Below are 10,991 nucleotides of genomic sequence, written 5' to 3'. Positions count from 1 at the left end.
GGGAGAAACTCTACACCCCAAACTCCACCCGTAAATGTGTTGCAGGGGTTAGTGTGTCCTATTTCTGACGTCAAATGCTACATCATAACATTGCCTGGTTCTGGCTCCCATCCAGATGCTTTAAGTATTTAAGTATCTGTGCAATCAACAATGCTAATATAGCATATTCTGATTGTGTAGGTTAGTATTGGGCCTAGTTTTTACATTTGTTCATTAAGAATAGACTTTCTCAGTACATCTATATAAAATCTCAGTAAGAGCTCAGTTTGTGTTCTTAGAAAATTCCAATGACTTGACATTTTAGTACATTAGAATTAGATGAGTGGAACCAAAAACCTAAAGCTACAGGAGATGCACGCTTAGCTAGCTAAATAGCTAACATTTGTCCAACATGGTTTAGGTTTAAATGATTTTCAAGTGCCAGTCACTCTGGATTTGCACCCAGATACAGATTGAATTGCATCTTAATGCAATAATTGCCACATCTTCCCAGATAATCATTTATGCTATATGCTGCTTACATTGGGGTCCAAAAGTCTGAGACTACACTGAAGATCTGTGAATTTTTTTTTTATTTAAAACTGAAAATAAACAAAGTTTTTTATAATTTAGAAAATTCTAGAACAAATAAAAGAAGGACATGTGCAACATCTTGACTATTCAATATTCAGGATGTTGCACAATTTCTAGGTCTCTACTTAAATGTGAGTAAATTTGGGATACTGGCCATGTTATCTTCTTTGTACAAAAGATCAGATTTTCCGCGAGTCTTATCCCTGCCATTGAAGCACGTGTTCAGATGGCACGCCAATGGATTTGACCTAATACGGATCATCATGTTTTACCCAAACTTGTGGAGTCTGTGTCAGCTTGAGTACACACTGTCATTATAGCCCAAAGGGGACATACCGAATACTAAGAAATTCTGAAATTCATCTAACTATTTCTAAGATTCTACTTTTCACTCAAGTTTTTGCTGATAAAGGTTTTCATTGCAAATGATACTGTGTTATCGGCTCGGCTTACGTATAAACCATATACAGTATACACAGTTTATCCCTGTATATTAGGTATACTTATCTATATGTAATAAACTGTCAACTCTGTATATAAAAAGATATAAATAAGACAGTTTTTTTTCTTCAACATATTCATATATAGAAGTGTAATATAGTAAAGTACTAGAAAATGCTTCAACATTAGGTCAGGAGGCTGTTATCATGCTTTGCTGAAGTTTGTCACCACAGCAAGATTAGCTTCCTGTATCATACAGACATCTGAGCTCACGCTTCCTGTTCTCAGGCAACATCTTTCTCATTAAATTTTCAGAGGTGGTGATGTTGGAGCACAGGTAGACGGTGTTTGGTCACCAGTGATTGCAATTCTGTCTGGCCCTGAAACTGTGTTTACCCCACTAAACCCTGAATGCCGTTCAAGCTAGACTCCTAGTGAACGTCTCTAGTAGAACAGTCCTCAGATACATCTGCAAACTGCAAACATAATGTGAAAACTGCTATTAGTTTTGGTTTATGGTGACAGCGGAGATCAGTTTTTGCTCTAAATGTGCTTGGTTATTTGACATTAGTCATTAGTCAAGGCATTCATCATGTGACTTTAGTGTGAAGAAGAAAAAGAAGCTGTGGTTTCCTGTCCTACTGTGACTGTCTGTGGTAAAAACTTTAGGTATTGGACAGCTTTGTTTAATACTTTGGTTCATCATGTCAGAAAAAAAGAAAGGTCTGCATTATTTACATTAAATGTGTACACTACTTTCAGAAATCCAGGAAACTAAATGCACAAAGGATATGACATTGAAGGAAACACTTCTGTAAGATCATTTTTAAAGTGTTCCTTTGGCTCAGAGTTATTATAAATCCATTATTGCTATTTTTTCAGTACTGTGGTCTTCAAGAATATAGGCTGGCGGCCTGTGTCACTTTTGTGATAATTAGACAAAAGCAGTGGCAAATCCACATTTTTCTCTTGACAGGCTGAAAATGATTTCTTCTGTTTCTCACCTTTTCTACAGGTCACCAGATCAGCCACAGAAAGACGGGTCTGGTTAAAAAGATTTATTTTTTAAGTACTATACACATCTAGCATATGTGTTTAAAAAAAACAGTACAAACAACCTAGTAGAACAGTACAAAAAAAAGTTCCAAAATATGACTTTATGAGAATGAGAATTTGAAGTAGATCACAAGTCTGAGTCAAAATCACTTTATTATATCACATCAAAACACACTAAGAGACATATGAGAGGAAACAGGTATTTTTAGTCTGATATTTGAATTAGTTATTTAAAATCCCTAGTCCTGATTACAAGGCTTTATTATGCTGACATGTAGCCTGCAGCAGTGTGGGTTTCAGCGCTGTAACACACACCAGCTCTCGGGCTTCCATTACATCTTTAAGAGCGGAAGCAAAGGAACCCAGACTTAAAACACAACCACACACTAACAGCCATGTCTCTGGGATGCTTTTAATTGTCCAGATCATTCTGAAGATTTTGCATTAGGAAGACAAAGTGACCTGACTTGTGTTATAATCTTGAAGACCAATGAAGTGATAAGAAACAAATATAAATCCAGTTATGAGACATATAGCCACATTTAATTTTCATATCTGCTGAAGAACCTTTCTCTTAATACCCACAGTGCATTTTGTCCTGAAAGAATTTGACTAAACTAAGCAAATATTTCACAATTTAAAATGATGGGTGCAAGCCACAAAGCACACCAATTAAAGAAATCCAGTCCAAATGAGGTCTAATCTTATTGGGGACAAATGTAAAGGCATGATCCAAACTTTCGAGCACACAGGTTGGATATGTTCGGTTTCTCTTCTTCTCCTGAGCTGAATCGAATCGGTCGTGTGGTTTGAATGCTGAACAGATGACCACCCAAACAAAGTGGAGGACGTGTCGTCACTGTACCACTCCCAGTAATCTCGGCGGGGGGCTCCAGACTCAAATAAAACACGCACCTCTGTGAGTTTACTGCAGGGCTGCTGGAAGGATCTGCAGAAACGACCAGGCTTAACTCACTCTCTTAATGTTGTTGGTTCGTCTACGACGCAGGAAGCCTGGAAGGCAACGCTTCTCTGAGGGAGAACTTGGTGCAGCCAAACCAGCTGCCTGCTTCCTGTAAAGCAAAGAAAAAGACCATCAGATAAATACAGCACAAATAAAACTGTAATACCTCAGCGTGGCACTGCAGTGACAGGCTTGTAGATATTACTGGCATAATGCAATGCCACTATCTGTATCTGTATCAGGATTTAAACCCAAAGTGGGCATGGCCTTAACAGGTCTAACCTCGAGATGTTTCCCGGACTGTTTTCTTTAATCCTGCTCACGCTGTTATTAATTTTGTTATTAATTTTGGTTGTACCTTATACCTAATACCTAATATGAACCTATATTAGGTTGATACTTTTCCAAAAATATAAACAAACTAGTTGCCTAGTGTGACCCTGACCAGGGTAAATGCATCACATGTTAATGAACATGGTCTTTATGTCTCCTCAAACTTCATATTGTGTCCACATGAAAGTAAAAACTTCCCTCATGTGCTTTCTGAAAAAAGTTTTCTTTAAAAAACATACAAAAAAAAAAAGGATTCAAGCCAAAATTTTGTTTCACTTATCACTCAGACTGTGGAAACAAACTAAAGGAGGCTACAAGCAGCCTATATGTTGCTTTATTGAGCTTAATTAAAGGTTAGTTTGTTTTTTATTTTTAAAAAATTGAAAGGATTTTGTTCCTTTTAGGTATGCACTATTTGCTAATTATCTGCTTGTTGGATTGCTTTTTCTTGGCCATGCTTTAGGGTGGGAATGAGCTCTTCTTAAAGTGTGTTTTCCCCCAAAGCAATTTTCAAAATGCAAAAAGCAAGGCAGACGAGACTGTGATTTGGTTTTTGGATTTGTTGCTGTGAGCCTGTTGCTGTGACCCTGTTCAACTAAATGGTTCACCTACGGTGATGTAAATGAACCATCAACTCCATGGGTCCAATAAACTTCTCTAGAAAACTGAAAAATAAATCTCAAATTCTTGCAAAAGCAGAATACTAAAAAAAAAAATGGCAATGCTTGTCATGGCCTATGACACACCCAAACTCTCTTTAGAGACCTGATTCCCTAGTCTGTCCTGTCTTAGTACTTTTCCATTTAGAATAGAAGATCTCAAGATGTGGCTATCCCAGTGGGTTTCCCAGTCAGAAACCCTAAACACTGAACATATTAGTCAAAACTTCCTTCTAAGCTGAATCAGGAAAGGCACTACCCAGGTAGCAAACTGACATTTGTCCATTGGACCACCAGGGCTAAGATACTTTCAGCCAAATTTAAATCCATGAGCCCAATGTTGACACAACATCGGGCAATGGCAGCTAACACTGGGCACACCTTGGGCCAACACTGACTTAAAGTCAACCATTCTCTTAAGCCAGTGCTGACCTGACACTGACAGGGTTCTTATGAAAGTGTCCCTCTGCCTACATTGACCCAAACATCAGTTTGCCACCTCTCTAGGTTCTCGAGCCAGGTTCTGGACCTTTGGAGGTAAAACCTCACCTTGTGGCCGCAGCTGCAGCGGCTGCTTCCCTGCGCCGTACTTGCCGCATGAGCCGTAACATGTGACAGATCTGCCGCAGGGTCATATTTGGTGCGTGGCGGGCGAGAGTGGGTGGTGGCGCCCCCCGGGGTCCATGATACGCCAACAGGGACATGTATCCTCCACTAGACCCCCTACCGAAGAAACCCAATGGCTGGACCCGGCTGCTGGCGTAACAGGAAGCACACTGTGGCAAGGTGGCAAAGACATACAGAAGATTCATTTCAAAAGCCTAATCATCTACAGATAATTGCAAAATTATTTTCAGCCTGTGAAACTGAAACTCTCACTCATTCATACACACACACACACACACACACACACAGTTGGGCCTATCAGTATACAGCAAGCACACTTTAATACAAAAGACTCTTTTACATGACACCTGATCAGCACAGAGCAGCGAGGGGTCAAATCACACCACACAGGTTAAAAACAACTTGATTCACATAGACTACAGCAAACGTCCACCCTCCAAATATTCCTGAACATTCTATTAAGCTTTTATAATATATTTATTTAGCAACTTTAGGACAAATCGAATGCATGTTAGTGTTTGCTGTTAATGTATCCTGTCCTAATACAAAATACACAGACTCTTTCTTCTTTGCTATAAGAATCTCAAAACACTTTTGATCTTAATTTTCTAATTAATTTTGAAGAAATAATAACAACAACAACAATAATAATAATAATAATAATATTTTAGAAGCTTTTCATTTTAAGTCAAACATTTCAAAGTGTTATGCATACACTAACTTATATCTCACTTATTATTAGCATAGCATATACAAGATGAAATTATTTAAAATAAAGCACATTAATAAAAAAAAACAAATTATAAATCTAGGATTGCAAATCATGAAAAATATAATAAAATCAGAAAAACCCCAGGATCTACAAATAGACCACTTATATTTTTAAGCAAAACTGGGTTTAAAATGTAGTTACTTGAATCATTTTTTGTGAAAAAATCATTTGATTATTTCATTAGTTTATTCATACATTCAGCTTGAGCTCTTTATCCTGGTCAGGTGAAGTGAGGTGTATCTGGAGCCAATCCCAGGAACACTGGGCATACACTAACTTATATCTCACTTATTGTTATTATTATTATTATTATTATTACAGTAGTAACAGCACAGTAATAAAAGGAATAGTAAATAGTAAGTAATAGCATAACATTTTACATTGCGCAGTACACTTACCGGGACTACAGTGGCCATGGAGCGAGCCTCTGTTCTGAAATGATGCTCTTTTGTCCGTTACTTGCAGCTTCTGCCCACTTTTTATCCGGAATGACACACTTCCATCCATAGCACACCTACACCTCTCAGCATCCATGCGATGTAGACCTATCAGAGCCATGCTCCACCCCTGTTCTGACATCACCAGGTGACTTCACTCTCTCGTCCTTGGCCACACCACACGCACTGAAAAACGATGGTGTCAATTATTAAAGCATCTGCATTCTGTCAATTATTTAAGCTCCTTTTGTCCCCTGCAGGTAAATTTAGATGCCTGCGGGTGCGGAACAAAGCAGCCTTCTAGGAAACTGAAATGAATGACGGCCTTTGTCTGGAATAAATTACGTACACAAAGTTGTCTTACTCAAGCTTGACCAGCAATGAGGTGGTCATACAGTATAGAGCTGGATACAGGTTTCCTGAATCAGTTTGCTAAATGATGTGATCTGAACATACTAGGTCACTATATCAGATTATTGCTTAGTGTATTTAGAACAACACAGATGTATAGAGTAGTGCTTTTTATGACACAGATACAGACATATATGAAACTTACTTTTCAGACATCAGTGTTTTAATACCCAATGAGCAATCTAACATCAACAGTGGCAAGAATAAACCCACTGAAACAGAACTAATTACAACAGAACCAAGACTCAAGTTCTCCCTCCTCTAGAAACATTATTTTTATATCAGATACTCTAGGAATTGTAGATGGTATGGTATATATGGGTCAGCAGGGCTCAGACTTTTCCACTTTTTTCTTTCAAAGATAAAAATACATCATTATAAAGTTTCATATTGTCCACATCAGATTATTTGCTATTAACAAATGTTTGAAGATGGATTATTTGGGGTTTTTGTGGACCTTGTGATATAAAGCTCAGCTCTGATAGTTTCATTGTTGAGTTACTGATAGATGCTAGGTTTTATTATGGGTTAATGATAAAGAATCATTAGCAGCCAATGAAGAAGTGGTAACAGATATTTATAGGTTTGATGATGCCAGGATTAGGCCCCTGTAAGCCTCAGTATACTCCCAGTCTGAAATATTCTGCCCATAGACTGTCTTGATGAAAACTGTATATTTACCTAGCTACGTTATCAGGATTTTTCCATTGGTCATCCGCACCTCGTAAATTTGGGCTTTAATTTTATTCTCAGTTTGATGTAGAAACAAAACGTGACGACAGTCATCTTTTCAGAGAAGGATATAAACACTGGATTTAACAAGTTTTGTGAAGTTCATGACAGCCTGATTTTAAAAGCTATTAAAAAAGTTTTACTAGAAGCAGTTACTGGCAAATAAAGATAAAGATGTTAGCCAAAAGTCTACAGGAAAAACCTTTTATTTATGGGCTTATAGAATTATCCAGTTTAGTTTTTTGCATTTCCTGTATTCTCACAAGCGGGGCTTTGTCTGTGGCATAGCTGAAGCGTGTTTTTTTATAGGCTGTTGTAGGTGAGTTTGTTGTTTTGTGGCAGCTCCCTTATTTTTTACCATCTCCATAGCTATAAAAAAAGTGCTTCTAAGCTCAGGTTAAGTATTTTGTGATTAGGGTAGTGTGAGGTAAACAGAGTAAAGATAAAACAGTTTATATAGTGGAATGACATTGAGCATAACTTCTTTAAAATGCATAAGCCTGAAGAAGGAGTGACAGTGGGCCACAGTGTAAGTAGAGTCCCCTCAGACCCCAGCAACTCTCTGTTCCCCTGTCAATAAAAAAACTCAAGTCATCAGCGGCGAAGGCATAACAGAAAATCATTCACGCACCATCAGGGGATCTTGTGTTTGAATCCTGAAGATGCCATAGCCATCCAGGAGTCCAAGAGTGCAAAACTAGTTGTGCTGTCTGGGTGGGAGGGATGGCATCTCTACCCTGTCAATCACAGCAGCACTAGTCAATCACTGGGAATTGGCAAATTGCCAAAATAGAAGAAAATTTGGTTTTGAAAGAAAGTCGACAAGATTAAATCAAAGTCCATTTGCCTGGACCAGGGGCCTCCCCTTTCAGAGTAAAATAATTTACAAGGACTCCCTTATGACCACAGGGCAGATTTAATTTTAAGAACAACAGAGCAAATATACCATCATATTAATTTATCTGAACCATTAGAGGTGAATTTTCCACTCTGCACATGTAGATGTGGAAAGTTCTTCTTGAACTTTCCACTACACAGACGTAGATTTGACACTCTGTTTATCATTAATATCACTTCCTGGTTTTGCAGTTAGAATGATTTATACCTGGTTTTTAGTTATCAAGTTTTAGATGAACCCCTTTCCTTTCAAATGACCTGTCAATTATGACTGAACATTAATGTTTCTGTTTTAAAAAAACCCACAATGTCACTTTGTCAACTATTACTGTTGCGGTACTATTTCATCAAGTAAGGTTCTGTGCTAGAGATCAGAAGGTTGTGTTCAATATCAGGACTGTTAGAGAGCCACTGATATGTCCTTAAACAAGGCCTTTAACTCCAAATGATTCATCTCTGTGCTTGAAATGAATTTAACCTCTCATGTAAGCCGATTTGGATAAAAGTGTCTGCCAAATGAGAAATGTACATATATGTAAAACACGAGTTGATAGTGAGACCAAAGATAACAACATCCAGACAAATGACAAAAATCTGAAAATTCACAGCCAAAGTATATTCATTCATTCATTCATCTTTAGTAAGTGCTTTATCCTTTCATACCACAATAAGAGAGATGAAGCTGTGTGCTTCAAATGTATAGTCTAAAGTACATATTTACATTAAAGGTTTTGCTAGCTACAGTAAACAGGTTAATAATTTTAAACACTTACTCACTCACTTTCAGTAAGCGCTTATCCTGGTTAGGATCGCTGTGGATCCAGAGTCTATCCCAGGAACACTGTGCATGAGGTGGGAATACACCATGGATTGGAAGCCAGCCCCTCACAGGGCACACACACACACACACACACACACACATCCACACCTAGGGGCAGTTAATCTCGCCAATCCACCACCTGGCATGTTTTTGTGTGATGGGAGGAACCCCTTAATTTGAAGTAAGGATTGTTGGTTATATTTAGCCTCACGTGGATGAAAGCATCTGCCAAATAAATAAACCTAAATGGCAGTGATTTGCTGAGGCATGACTACAGCTTGAGTCTGGTGGGTGTAGTGGATTTTGACGAGGTCTTGTCAGTGCTTGTCAGTGAGGAAATGGAAGCTTATGAACAGGTGTGAGAGAAAAAAACCCTTATGAATTGTTAGCTGTATCAACACACTAATGGTCAAACCCAAACAAGGGCAGTGCAGGTTCCACCGTTTAGACCCAAAGCAACAGACTAGTTAAAAACCAAACCAAGCATGTTCTGGCAGACTTCGACATACAGGATTTACCAGCTTTCCAGCCAACTACGATGTGCTAAAGAAATGCAAACCAATAAACACTGTTTACTGTGCATTAGGTAGTAAACCTAAAAATCGCCAAACAAGATAAACAGGCCTATGCACCACAATCTTATGCAAGTGCATTTGTGAATCGTTCCCTTGCCTTAACTCAGAATTTGAAAAGGTGTGCTTGTGTAAGAACCAGATGTTAGGTACACTTTTACCTGGGTGGAAAAAAGTGTAAAAAAGACATTTACACTTTTTTTGTGTGTGTTTCCCATTTCTAATCAAATAACACCTCAAATTCCATACATCTTGTGTACCTGTTGTATGTATCTTTTACCTGGTAATGTGAATATAGTGTAGCTTTAAAATGATTTAAAGATGTCCACCCCAGTGACAAGTAAAGGCACAGTTTAGTATTTTTTTTGAGAGTGTACTATGTCATAGTACATTGCTGTGAGATTCAAACTATTTATATATTTAAGAATTTCTCATTTACTTCAATTCAAGAGAAAGCTGCTGATAAAATGATGGGATTTGTGTGTCTTGGCTGTCTGTAATGTAGCTTTATACATTTCTTAATAACTGTTCCTTAATAATTTATTTAAATTTAAATTGTCTGAATATTTATTACAAACTTTACGGCTTCGTTTTCAAAACAAGTAAAAACGAGTAAAAAATATTTGTATCACCAGAAAACTGAGACTTTCCTCTTTACAGCAGTGTGAAAACTCAAAATGTGGTGCATTGTTGAGCTGACACGACATGATAGTGTAGGTCACATTTTCGTCACATGTCATAAAAGTGGAACTTAAGTCAAAAAAGTGTATTAAAAACATAAATACAGCTTGGAGTTCTCTATTAATCATCCCCTTTACACTTCAATGGCCATCCCAAATTCTTTTTTTTTTTTCAGGGTCAAAATTTGAGATACATTTGGATATTAATCATCTCTTATTCATTCTGCATTTTGAATGTTTTTATTTGGCATTATACCATAACCTTTACACAGCTAGAGAAGGACAAAACTGGTCAAACCAGACAATAAATGACAGCAAGAGCATAATGTACCATGCCAGCTTTTATTCATGCTTATCGAAGTTAGAATTTTTGAGTAACATTTCCTCTTAAGTTTAGAACCTGCCCTAGAACCATAAATCAATTTATGGCATATATCCAGCTAAAACTGACACTTAGTTCTAGGTTCTCTTAATGCTTGGTTCTCTCTTAACACAAAGACAGAGCACTGTTTCCAGTGGGGTTTATGTGGATTTTAAGTAAGAGATTATATCAAAATTTATATGCAAATTCTGTCAGCTGTAGACTTTTCTTGCAATTTTTGATGTACGAATTGATAATTGAAACTCAAAATAGGCCTGGAGTTTTTCAAAGAACAGGATCTGTGACACTTTCCGCTTTCCACTTTAGAACTGTATATCATGGTGCTTTGCTCTCAATGGATCTGCTTATCTTTAATCTGTAGCATCATTCAGCTTCAATGCAGCTCCGAATCTTTCTGACAAAGACTAGCGGTAAGAGAGCTTAAAACAACAGGATCTGTGTTATTTTTGTTCTGTTGCGTCTCATTTCCGCCACCTTCAAGTCACACAGCTGTGGACGCATGCATGCTTGGTCACACTGCTGTGCTCCGGTTCCTCGCTGGCACTAGCAGACTGATTTCACTGACCAATACTGCAGCCTGGAGGTGAAACTGGAGCATAATGATGTCCATTCGCACCTCAAAGTGGTCTAACTTG

This window comes from Pangasianodon hypophthalmus, chromosome 7 (genome assembly GCF_027358585.1).
Source record: "Pangasianodon hypophthalmus isolate fPanHyp1 chromosome 7, fPanHyp1.pri, whole genome shotgun sequence".
Taxonomy (NCBI): Eukaryota; Metazoa; Chordata; class Actinopteri; order Siluriformes; family Pangasiidae; genus Pangasianodon; species Pangasianodon hypophthalmus.
Note: the sequence above shows the minus strand (reverse complement) of the source record.